This window comes from Hipposideros armiger, unplaced genomic scaffold (genome assembly GCF_001890085.2).
Source record: "Hipposideros armiger isolate ML-2016 unplaced genomic scaffold, ASM189008v1 scaffold_22, whole genome shotgun sequence".
Classification (NCBI taxonomy): Eukaryota; Metazoa; Chordata; class Mammalia; order Chiroptera; family Hipposideridae; genus Hipposideros; species Hipposideros armiger.
Window position 1 is genome coordinate 2520125 of NW_017731372.1, and position 12840 is coordinate 2532964.

The window sequence follows — 12840 nt, forward strand, 5'->3', positions numbered from 1 at the left end:
TTCCCCAATAAAAAAAAAAATCTTTAAATAAATAAATAAATAAATAAAGTGATGCTTGGAAAGGTTAAATGGCCCAAGGTTACAAAAAAAGTAGATAATGGATTTGAGATGAGAAACTACCAAAATCTGCCATATGACACTATTTCCAGGGATCCAGGTTTCCTCAGTGAGATGTATGCGGGTTGGTGGTTAATTACACTCTGGGTCTGAGGTCCTGCGATCTGATTAATTCAATCCAACAGGCATTTGAAGAATATTTATTGCATGTCTAGGACTGCTAGTTAATGTGGGGAACACAAAGAATGGGCTGGATGCAGCCCTTGCCTTCAGAGAATTTACGTCAGGATTAGGGAGGAAATGCCTACGTAAATGAAACAAGTAAGAGAAAGAATAAAATCAAATGTCACAATCTGGGAGAATTCACACAGAAAAAACCTTGAAGAATGGCTCTGATCCAGAGAAGTGAAAGGTGGAATAGCATTCCAGGAGGCAGCAGTGTGTTTGTGTGTGTGTGTGTGTGTCGGGGGGTGAGAAAGAACAAGCAAAAGTGTAGAGGGTGAAGCAACATGTGCAGCGAGGAGAAAGCGATACCTGGAGAAAGATAACCTGAGCTGCCAGAAGCAGAATATGCGTGTGGTAACAGGAGCCATGCTTCTGGGTGTCCAGCTGTCCTCCGAGTTGCACAGCAGCCGAGCATCTTTAATATTTCTAGTGAACACTGCACCCTTGAAAAGTAATGGAAGAGGAGTACTATGTAAACATTAAAACACAAAGTTTAAAATCCTGTGATTCTGCCCTCTTGTCCTGTTCTAGCTCTGTGGTCTCGGCTCCTGGGAACTTCTATCTCTGCTCCAGTGTTTTCTGAGTGTGTGTGTGTGTGTGTGTGTGTGTGTGTGTGTGTGTGTGTGTGTGTGTGTGCTCACCCATATGTAAGTGTGTGGAAATGTATTTGAACACCTGGCCATAAAGTTCCTCTTAGGAAAAGAGGTGTCTTTGTTTAGGAAAATGTTTTCGGAGTGCAAGGTGAGGACACAGTCTGCAAGGAAACAGGAAAATCAGTAACATTTACATAATGAAGTGACAGGAACTTGGGAGAGGGGAGGGCAAGGAAGTAGGGAAGGAAGCCAGAGCCTTAGGAAAAAGGACAACTGGTAAGAAAATTTCTGGGGCTAGGGTGGTGGAAGGGCTTTTAAGAACAGCGATATTTACTTTTTACTTTTAAATTATTGTTGGTGCTTTCATATCAATTTTCTCCATGGTCTTGAATTTTCCATAAAAGTTGGTTGCACCCAAAGCCTCGAGTCAGTGGTTTTTTGGGGAAGTGTGTAAAGTGAGGGGTGTATGGGGAGGAAGTGGGGCCATGGCCAGCATGGGGCAACAGCAGTGATAACTCTTGTACAATGACAAGGTGGTCACAGTTGGGGATCCGGGTGACAAAGAGAAACCTAGGTACGTTATCCTCCTCCCCCTAGTCCCTGGAGAAATGAGGAAGGATATTGAGTTTTCCATCGCAGGTAGGATGGGGGTCCAGCCAATTTCAGCTGAACCATAGGACACGATGTCCCCGGATGATGTCTGGGTTACACCTGCTTGTGGACAGTCACTTACAGTCACATTTCAGTCTCTGCTTCATTGGGTGCCTCTGTCACCATGGAAGGCCTTTCCGTTCACTGAAAACCACCTGACAAGTGAGCCAGCTCCTGGAGGAGGAGGTAGCATTGGGTTGGCCAAGGGTTGAGTCTCCAGAGAGTGACTCAGTTTTGGCTTCTCACGGCTCCAGAGCCCATTTTCTGTTTACCAGGGGAATAATCATGGTTTCCCGATTGGCCTGCCAGGACGCCAGCCGGGCTGGTCCACGACAGCGGAGGTGCTGAGTTTGGGATTTTTCCATGCCCTGGTGATTTTCAGCAGGGAAATAAAGGGATATGATTCTTCCTTTATAGCCTGACAACGAATTATTGAGGGTCCTGTAACTCACCTAATTCTGAAACAGTTGTCCAAGTATAAACACACCAGATTTATAGCAACTGAGGTCTGATGCCTCAATTCTTTCCTGTTTGGTCAGTGTAAGAGTCACTTCATAGTGTTTGATTAACCAGATTTGATGGGTATTTGATGTAGTTCAAACTAACAACTATTGAGTAAGTAACCAACATGTGCTAGGCTACAGACGACAAAATTTGGTATTTCCAAGGAAATCAGCAGGGGTTTGGAAGAAGAGAGCAATGACAGTTTTGCTTTCATTGGGTTGTTTACCATAGGAGGTGGTCTGATCGTTTTGCATGGTAACTGCTTCCACAGCGACCAGACGGATCACATTTTCCCCATGTTGGCAAAGAAGCTCTTGAAAATACCACAGAAAACATTTAAATAGAGAACTTGTTTTTCAATTAGCTGGAATGACTTTAAATGATATGTGAGTATTATACTTTAGAATTTAATACATAGGTGTTTGTCCTTATATTGATAAGAATAGTCTCTAGCTGGGGACAATTATACTAATCTCACAAAAAGACTTGTATTGTGAAGTTGATTGGTAAAAAGAAATGTCACAACTCTGTCATGCTAGTTTTTGCTTCATCAATCTTTCAAAGTAGTAAAACAATTAGAATAAAGAAACAGCTTGCTATATTATAACCTATTACTGCTGGGGTCCTGATTATCATATTTCCCCATGTATAAGACGCACCCTTTTTTGAAAAATTTGGGGTCTAAAAACTGGGTGTGTCTTATACAGTGGTTGTAGATTTTTTTTACTTGCATTTCCCGCAAGTGATGAGGAGTTGTATGAATTTTATGATGAATAAAACTTCAGTTCAGTAACTTTATGTAATACATTTTGTTTCAAACTTTGGGCCCCCAAATTAAGGTGTGTCTTATACATGGGAGTGTCTTAAACATGGGGAAATATGGTAATTTGCATCAACTGTTTGCTCTATAGAAATCTGCATATATAGCACAAAGGGACTAGCATTATTGTGATATGTGCTGTAATAGAAAGATAAATAGATACATGATAGATAGATAGACAGACAGACCACAGCAAAACACTCTTCCTAACATAGTCCCCAAATCCCGCTGATGCCTGAAAGCCCACTATTAATGCCTTACCCCACAGGGCTGGCCTAGTCCCCTTCAGTAAGTGGTGGTTTGTGTGTGTGTTTCAGAGAGCCATGCTGCTACCTTAAGCGACAGCGACTATCATCAGGAAGTGTAGCCCATTCAAGGGGCATGTTTTCAATTTTTCCGACATTTTTTTTTCTCTGTGCCATTAACCTGGCCCTTAAAATTATTGGGCAAGAATGGAAATAGCCAAAAGTCCATGCAGTATTCCCCACTGGTAAGATTTAGGCGAAAGAGCAACAGTGATAAACAATTACTCCCAGACCCTCTAATTTGCTTATGCTTGGAGAGGTCAAACACAGAACAAGTAAATACAAGACTTGAACTTCTGAATCTGGGATTGAGAGTTATAGAGTCCAGGTATAATTCTTGACCCATGGGCCTCTGTGAGGACCACGTAAAGTGAGGATGAGATTACATAAAATTTAGAAGGTTTCTGTGCTGCATTTCTCAGAAGCTGGAAGCTGGGATGTTTTCATCAGGCTGTTTGGAAAAGCTTCTAGAATTTCCTGACGGAATGGCAGTGTCTGTGGAGGCAATAGTGAAACGAGATTATTCAGCTAAGGAAAAACTTTCTAAAATTTATTTGGAAATGTAGAGTTAGAAAGGGCTTTTGAAGTCATCTGATCTACCTCCCCAGCTGCTATATAAACTTCTCTACAGCATCTCAGATAATCAGATAATGAAGAGTTATTATCCACTTTCTGCTTGGACGCCTTCAATGATGTGGAATGCATTTAAACACCCATTTAGGTAGTAGCCTTTTTAGGCATATTTGCCTATGCCCCATACTATTCTATAATCTTCTAGGAACATCCCCGTTAGAGTGGTAGCCAAGTAACCTTTTCCTTCTAGTTGTTATTATTAATGTATGAAATTTCTCTATTTTAATGCAGAAGTGCAATGTTAGTTATATCGGGAGAGTATAGGATTGAGTAATAGAGAATAGAGTCCTGGCTTAAGGACATTTCATTCTAGTGGAGGAATTTAGACACAAGACACACACACACACACACACACTGTGCCTGGGAGGAATAATCAGGGATGTTTCACGGAAGAGATAGCATGTGAACTTAGCCTTAAAGTGTGAGTAGAATTTAGAAAGACTTTCCCAATAATGGCCTAGAAAATAAGTAAAGTTGTCACCTGGGAAAATAATTCAATAGGAGTCATGTTACTTGCCCCATTTCCCAGAAGGCAACCATGGGGAGCTTTCCACTTAAAAGACTTGCTTTGGGGGCCGGCCGAGTGGCGCGATGGTTAAGAACTGGCTTGGGATGCCAGAGGGCCCTGGTTCAGATCCCACATATGAGGGCCAGTGACACTGCCCTCTACAGCTAAGATGCTGAACAACAGCTCAACCTGGAGCTGGGCTGCCGTGAGTCGCCTTCGATGGCGTAGGCTGCAGCCCCTGTGGCAGCCCCTGTGGCAGTGGGTTGCCCTGGACTACTGTATGTAGCCAGCAGCCAGCGTGAGCAGCCAGCAGCCGCAGTGAGCGGCAGTCCAGAAGCCGGCGACTGATCTGCCTCACCCGGGAAGAGCGCAATGATGGTGCCAACTTGGGCCAGAGAAGCAACATCCTCCACAATTAGACTGAACTTGTCTGTTCCCCTTCCCCCAACTCCCCACCGCTGTTCCCATCTCCCCAATTCCCCAATAAAATCTTTAAAAAAAAAAAAAAGACTTGCTTTGGGAACGCAGGTTATTGGTACCCTTTGCGTTTTTTCAAAGATGATGTTAGTAGTCTTCTTTTTTAACAGAATGTTCCCACTAAACCATATTTTCTGTCCCAAGAGTAATCTTAAACTGAATAGAAGAAGTCAATAGAGTTCCAGAAAGCAACTTTAAACTGTACCCATTTTGAAAAAAAAATATCCACAGGAGACATTTTTAAAGGTATTTTTATTCCGAAATTAACAACAAAAAGAGAGAGAGAGAATGACCAAAAAGGCAAGCAGCCCAGGTTTTGTCCTATAGTACACAAATGCAGTCTATGAAGGAGAACCGTGGCATGCTTGAATGGTAGAGGTTTGAAGCCTGAGGTTATTTGATTTGCATACCCTGGATGTGCCATCTGGGTTACTCACTGCCTGAATGTAAGCTCTCTTGTTCACTCCCCCGGTTCCTGGGCTAGTCCCAACGGGGATCTGCTGTCTCTCTGGGTTTGCTTACTGGGCACTAGAGGAGAGATTTGGTCAGTGCCTAAGCCACAGGATAGAATGCTGCCTCTTCCACCGCTGACTCACATCATGACTGGGCCAGGTCACTTCCCCTTCTGATGTTTCCGTTCTTGTGTGTATAGTGGAGCCCTAGCAGTGCTCACCACGTTGCTTCATTGCACGGAAATAAATGTGCCTATTTGTGAGTGTGCTTTGAGACAAGGAAGGAAAGCCCAGTTGTCGTCCTCTGCAGGCGAAGCACACAACCACTTTCCCTTCTATTCCCACGGCACCAACAACACCCTTGGAATGTTCCATCGGGGATAAATAGCAGCGTTCTCAGCGTTGGCTTGTTTATTGCAGGGTAAGAACAAAATCTTGGGCTAAGCAACTTACATGCCCATGTTGACTCACTTCCTTACCTGCCTCCTAGCTGCCAGAGCAGTAAGGCCAGTTGCCAGAGGGCTTGTTTTCCCTCCTCCAACCACTGTTGGTGTTTCATCCTTGAGTTCAATACACAGGATGGATTCTTATTCTTCTGCAGATACAGAGGTGCTTTATGTTACAGGATGAGTTTTGCACATATCAAATACAAATGTTTGTAAACATATCAAATTTCTCCCCCATTTGGGATTACTGTCTCAGAAGAGTTTCTTCTTTGTTTTGCGTTGACCGCTCAGCACGGCAAACTGGGAAGAGCATCAGAATAAGAAATAAGAGATGAAGCTCCCCATTTTGGTTGTGCCCTTAATTAGCCATGTGACTGGGCCAATTGGGTTCTAACGTCCCACTAGTCTATGACCTCACCATGGGGGGCCCTCAGTTTTGTCATCTCTAATATTTTGGATTCTGATTAGATGATTTTTATGGTCCAATTATGGAATTCTTCAAGCAATTCCAGTAATCTGTGATATGGTTCCTTTAAATATCCTGTTTGTAGCCTTTTCTTAAGGAATATATAGTAATAGTGATCCACTTTTGAGAATTAACTTGAAAGATGAACATATGAAAGTTAAACAACAGTCAGGCCTTTTACAAGCAGGATTTCTGATTTGTAATTATAACTTGTCTTTTCCAGCAAATTATTTGACCATATATTTCTCGCAGTTTGATGAATATTCTGTACAATCAGCAATCCAGTCCTCAGACTTGTCTCCACTCTGACTTCCTTAGTGATTTTTACACCTGTGGCTTTAGATACCATCCATTTGTTGATTCCAATAGATTTACATATCCGGCCTAGACTTCTCTCCTAAACCCCAGACTCATATTCTATGGCCTGTGACACCTCCATTTGGATTCCTAGTAGTTATCTGAAACTCGACATGTCCAACCTGAATGCCTGATCTCCCCTGCCTTCTTCCCCCGCTGTTCTCTCCCCCGCTCAGGGCACAGTTACTCAAAACTTGCACTTGCTCACGCCAGAAATGAGGTCATCATCCTTACCGCCTCTCTTCCTCTCTCGCCATCCACTTAATACCACCTAATTGATCTCCCCGCTTGATGCCCTCACTCTCTTATGAACCATTTCCCAAACAGCAGCCAGAGCCATCCCTTTAAAACACAAAGCCAGAAATCTTGTCACTGCTTTGTACAAAGCTCCTTACCTGATGGCTTAGTAATTGATTCTTGACTACTCCACACACGCTGAACCTCAGGGCCCTGTCACCTTTTCAGTTGCATCTCTCCTTTTCCCCGTCTCTCACTCTGCCCTCGCCACATCAGTGTCCGCTATCCTCCTCTCCTGCAAAATTACCAGGCACGTTCATCCGTGAGGGCTTTGTATTCGCTGTTCCCTGTCCTACGATGTTCTTCCTGTCGATATCCTGCCGTGCCTTCCTCAGGTTTTTGTTCAAACGTCATATTCTTACTGTGGCCTTCCCTGAACTGTTCCCCCCGCCTCCTTCTGCCCTGCCCCCTGGAAGTCCCTGTCACCTTTCTCTGCTTTTTTTCTCCATAACTCTTGTCACCATCTAATTCAGGTTTTCTCCACCGTGGCACCATTGACAATTTGGGATAATTCTTTGTTTGGGGTATTGCCCTGTGAATGGTAAAATGTTTAGCAGAATCCCTGCCTTCTGCCCACTAAACACTAGCAACCCCTTCTCTCCTCCTCAGTGTGACAACCAAAAATATCTCCAGACATCCCCACATATGTTGTGGGGCGCAAAATCATCCCCAGCTGAGAACCACTGATCGCATACAATACATGTATGTGTCTTACCCAGTTCTTTGTTTATTGTATCTCCCTTCCCCACCACTAGAATGTAGCCTTCATGAGGACAGGAATTTTTGTCTCTATTATTCACTACAAGACCCAGAATAGAGCCCAGTGCCTGGTAGAGAGCTCAACAGATACTTAATGAATGAGTGAAGAAATGAGATAGTGAAGAGAGGAAATGGGCTCCTATCTCGTTCCTCTGTGCTCAGTAAGCTGTAGCCACACGGGCCTTTCTTCTGCCTCCTGGATACCCTGAGCTCATGCTCACCTTCCCGCCTTTTCTTTCAGTTTCTGCTCCTGGAAAGCTCTATCTGCAAGTCATCACACAGTGGACCCCAGTTTGCTACTCAGATCTCTATCTAAATGTCACTTGCTCAGTGAGGACCCCCCTTCCCCCCCCATCACCCTGCTCGCTGTGACCCTCCCTGCCTGCCAGGGTTGCTCTCTATCATGTTACTCTTAGTTTTTTCATTTCATTAACCTCTGAAATTACCTTGTTTGTTTACATGGGGAGTTTCTGTCTTTCCCCCTTAAATGAATGTTCTCTGAGCGCTTGGCCTTATCTTCTTTGTTTATCACGGCATCCCCACAGTCTAGAACAGTTCTAGGCCCATAGCCTGTGCACTGATTGCAAGAATAAGCCTATTTCCTACCCAGCTTCAGCATGGAAGCGATTCTCAACAGTTAGGAGTCAAGGGGTGTGTCTGTCAGGGTTCAGTTGCAAAGAGAATCTACCTTAGCTAGTATAAACTGAAAGGGATTAATTACAGCATGTGGCTCACAGGATCATTAAGAAGGCTGAACAAACAGCCTCCAGGGTGTCGACCTTGAGAAGGAATACATCTGTCAAGAAGGACTCCTCATGGTTAACTGGGCCCAAATTCATAACCAGGGTCTAGCAGCCAGAAGCCTCTCTTTCACGCCTCATTTCAAGGAAAAGCCACAGACGGAGCCTTCAGCTTCCTGCACTGCATCCCTGGCTTCTGAGTCAACCCTTATAAACGAGTTCCTGGTATCATCTTTCGAATAATGGGCTGAGACCTGCCTGATCCAGTTGGAACTTCGCAGCTATAGACTCATTTGCATCAACACTGACCAATCGGAGCAGCTCCATAACAACCAATCAGAATTTGTGAAGCTGACCAATCAGGACAGTGCTATGTGGGGCAATCAGACTGCAAATTTGGGTTCCTCATTTGCATAAAAATGGACCAACCAGGAACCGGGCGGGAACTTCATCTATAAAACAGCAGCCTCCCTTTTGTCTCACTGGAGCATACTTTTGGCTTTCCTGTTTTGCAAACTGTTCACCTGAATAAAGTTTTCCCTTTTTCTATATCCCAGATTGGAGACTCCTGTTGACATTAGATTGGTGGCAGTGAACTTTTGTTGATAAGGTGGGTTCAAGAACAACCTTGAAAGCCACACACTGACTGGACCGCCAAGGGAGAGACTGCTCTTTGATGGGGAGACCTCTAGCTCATCTGGCAAATCAAGGTGCCAGTTGCTGGCTCTGAGACTCAATCACCACTGCTAGGATCAGAAAGCTAGCCTGAGAAGGAGGCCAGCACTATCAGAAACTGTCAAGCCCAGGAAACTTCCCCACAAAAACTAGACACTGCCACCCCAGTGTCAGCCAGCAGAAAGAGCCAAACAGAGAAGCATGTCCTCCAGCTTCCTGGGTCTTCCAGCTGTCTACCAATACTTCTGCTTAGTGGAACAAATTGAAATGAAAACCCTGCTGCTAGGTCTGGGAGATGTGGCTTTTAGCTTTCCAGCCTCTATCGCACAGGAGGTCACTTTGGAAGGAGATTAGAATGGATGTGGAGTACCAATCCACCATATACAGGTGTGGTGGTAAAGACAGCATGGAGAGACAAGTGGTAAAATGAAGGTTCAAGTTCACATCCGCCAGGCAATAAGGTCACAGTAAAAACAAGTCAAATAGTCAAGAATCTCTTGTATATAGCACTGGTGGGTAGCATTCATGCAACTTCAGGGTAATTACAATACTTTTCCTCAAAGATGCAATAGCATGTTTGTGACTGAATAGCATTACCATTCTTAAAGCATCAGTTTCAGACCAACCAAACTCAATAAAGCCATGATGTGAGATCTCCCGGGGAGTGGAAGTGTTTATACCTTATAGATCTACAAGAAAAATGTGAGATTAGTCAGTCAGCCTAGGAACTATTTCTCATAGCTGACCTTGTACATTTATTTCCAACTTAGGGCAGTGGTTATTAAGCTCAGGTCTTAGGAAAGGCTTAAATTGCACAGAATCTCAGATGGGGAATTTTTGTATTGGCTAAGAAAGAAATCCATTACTTGATTTCATTTTTATTATTTGAAATCCATAAAAACATTTATTTGAATGAATCTATTTATTTTCATAAAATATACTGTATACATTTTATCAGATCAAATAGCGCAGTGTGTGTGTGTGTGTGTGTGTGTGTGTGTGTGTGTGTATTTTATTTTTACTTAATTTACTTTATTGGAAGGATAAAATCCACACATTCTTTTTATTCTTAACCTTACATGTGCATATTTTTTAATATTTAAAAAGCACATCGCAATTATAGATATTGTTGGTTTATCTGTTTCACACATTTAAAATCTAACTTTAAATAAAATCAATATGAAATGATGATTGGGAAGCCCCTGCTCAACTAAAAATATACAGCTATAAAAAAAAAAAAACCTAAGCAAAATTTTAGAATGTGCTTTTAAGAATGCAATTTTATCACATTTAGGAGTCTTAAAACGCTCTACAACTTTTAAATTCTTCCTTTTAAGTACATCACGTAAAGATAGCTTAAGATGTCTCCCATTCTTTCTCCCCAGTTTCCCTTCTGAAGGACTTGTTAAATAGCTACTCTTTACTGAGTACCTTCTGTGTGCTAGACCTTGACCATTCTCTCATTTAATCCTCATAGCTTCTCTATAAGGCATAGGTATTATTGCCGTTATGTCAATGTGGACACCAAGGCTCAGAGAACTTGCTTGTTCAATGATACTTTAGGAGGAGGCAGAGCTAGGATTCAAAACTAGTATTTGACCTCATATCCTTCCAACTTCAAAGCTCACTCCTTCTTCTGCAACATTTGTTTATTTTCTCATGCATGTATTCATTGATTCAGTTAATGCTGCTCGCACGCTCACTGTGGGCCCGATGTGTGCTGTTTGCTGGGATTAAAATGATGAGCAAGAAGGAAGGGCCGGGCCTGTATGAAGCTAAGAACCTCTCCTCCCCCCAGGCTAGCTGTGTGCTCAAGATTTATAGATGAAGATTCACTTCCTACAAACACAGACAAGAACAGAAAGGTTGCCATTTTTTGTTTTACTGTAGGAGATGACCATTTTATAAATACTCCCATGAGAAAGAATATTAAAATTGATTACCGGCCGTAGGTTATACATGTTTGCTTGAAGTCCTGTGTGGCTTCAAGATTAATGAAGCACAGAAATTAATTAGAGTGGCTAAAGCTCAAGAAATCCCCGGTGAGAAAAGTAAGGTTTATCTTCTCTTTACATGAGGCAGAAACAATGGCAGAAATGGAGTTCCTGTCATGAAGGATCAAGTATGTGAGACATGGTTTACTAGACTTTCTGGGGTGCTGGCAGCCTGAGCACCTTGGTAACACTCCAAATTCCCCAGTAAAGGTACTCACCTCACCAGCCATCAAACTACAAGTGGTGACAGAACCCATTATATGTGTCAGGACTTCAGTGACTCCAGGGGCCAGCAGTCTGTGTACCACCAAGTCGCTTACAGGCAGGGATGTTCTTCACTTCCACAGACTAAAATGTGTTTGCTCCTGTTGGTAGATCATCCATTTTTGTCTCTTTTGATAGAGACGTAGATATAGGGAACATTTCAGGCTCCACTTTGCCATAGAAAAACAATAGCCCCCAGGCAGTGATGACTGGCTGGCGTTCAGCCTCACTCTGGGCAATTAGTTCGGAGCGGCAGGGCCCGTGGGACCCTGGGAATAGCACGGCTTGTCTAATGGGGCAGTGGTTACTCAGCTCCTGTCCACTGTTGCCATGAAAGAGGGTCCAGTGGTGCCAGAGATTACACTTTTTAAATGGAAGCCAGAAAACTCTCTGGGACTCTTCAGTGAAATCACCTGATTTTAAAATCTTGGCAACTAATTCAAAATTAAAAACAAAACAAAACAAACTCTTGGGGCAACATTTTAAATAGGGTAACCAATCATCCCGGTTTGTCTGAGACTGAAGAGCTTCCTGGGACATGGGTGTTTTGGTGCTAAAACAGGCAGAGTTCCAGGCAAACTTGGATGATTGGTCCTTTTAGACCAGGGGTTGGCAAATTGCGGCTCACGAGGCACATGCGGCTCTTTGGGTACGTTTTGTCTCAAAAGTTTGCCGACCTGGGAGAGCCAATCCTGTCCCTCACAACAATTTGAAAATTATTCGAGAGCCATAAATATATTTTTACATAGTCACCTTTATGTGAATAATATTTTTTTAAAATTTTATAAATGAAACTATGATAGTTTTCTTTTCATTCTCAATTTTACTTCAGAGCCTGCGGCTCGCGAGCCACAGTTTGCTGACACCTGGTGGTTCTTCTGTCTCAAAAGTTTGCCGACTCCTGTTCTAGAATGTGGAGGATAAAGAAAACATCTCCATAGGCTGAAGAAAGTCTATAGGTGGTCAGTGTGTGACCTCTGATGAATAGGACATCAAACTAGAATAGGGTTCATATTTTCAAAAATACTAGAAAAGTCACATTTTCAGAGGGGGAGGGTAAATTTGATGAATGGAGAAGGATTATGTATACATGGACCAGAGCATTTGGTCCAACTGTTACTTCTACTTCTCCCCACATCCTTATCAGATGGCTGCAGCCAGGTCAGAAATTAGTGTAATAAACTGGTTGAGAGCCGTGGGGTTCTCTTTTTCAGCTGCGCATCCTAAATTTGTTCATCCAAGGAACACACCAGGGAAAGGGCCCTTCCTTGGGCAGAGGGAGACCCAGAGGGTGAAAGGAAGAGCCTGAGTTCTCTGAAAGGATGTGGACAATTGAAGGAAATGTTGGAAGGTTACCTGGAAGTGTCTTGGGCCAGACTATTTTTATTCTACTTAAGTTTTGTACCTGTAACTATAAGCGTTAATTTTTCACAAGCTTTTTCTTAACAACAACAAAAAGATTTTGGGTCCATAGACTATTACCATGGGAAGGGAGCTTAGACACCATGTAGTCCAAATCTTTCAATATAAACCTGGAGAAACTGAGGCCCACTGTCCCATAGCTAGTTAGTGGCAGGATGGTTCAACTTGGACCTGTTTGGAATGATCTGGGTGACC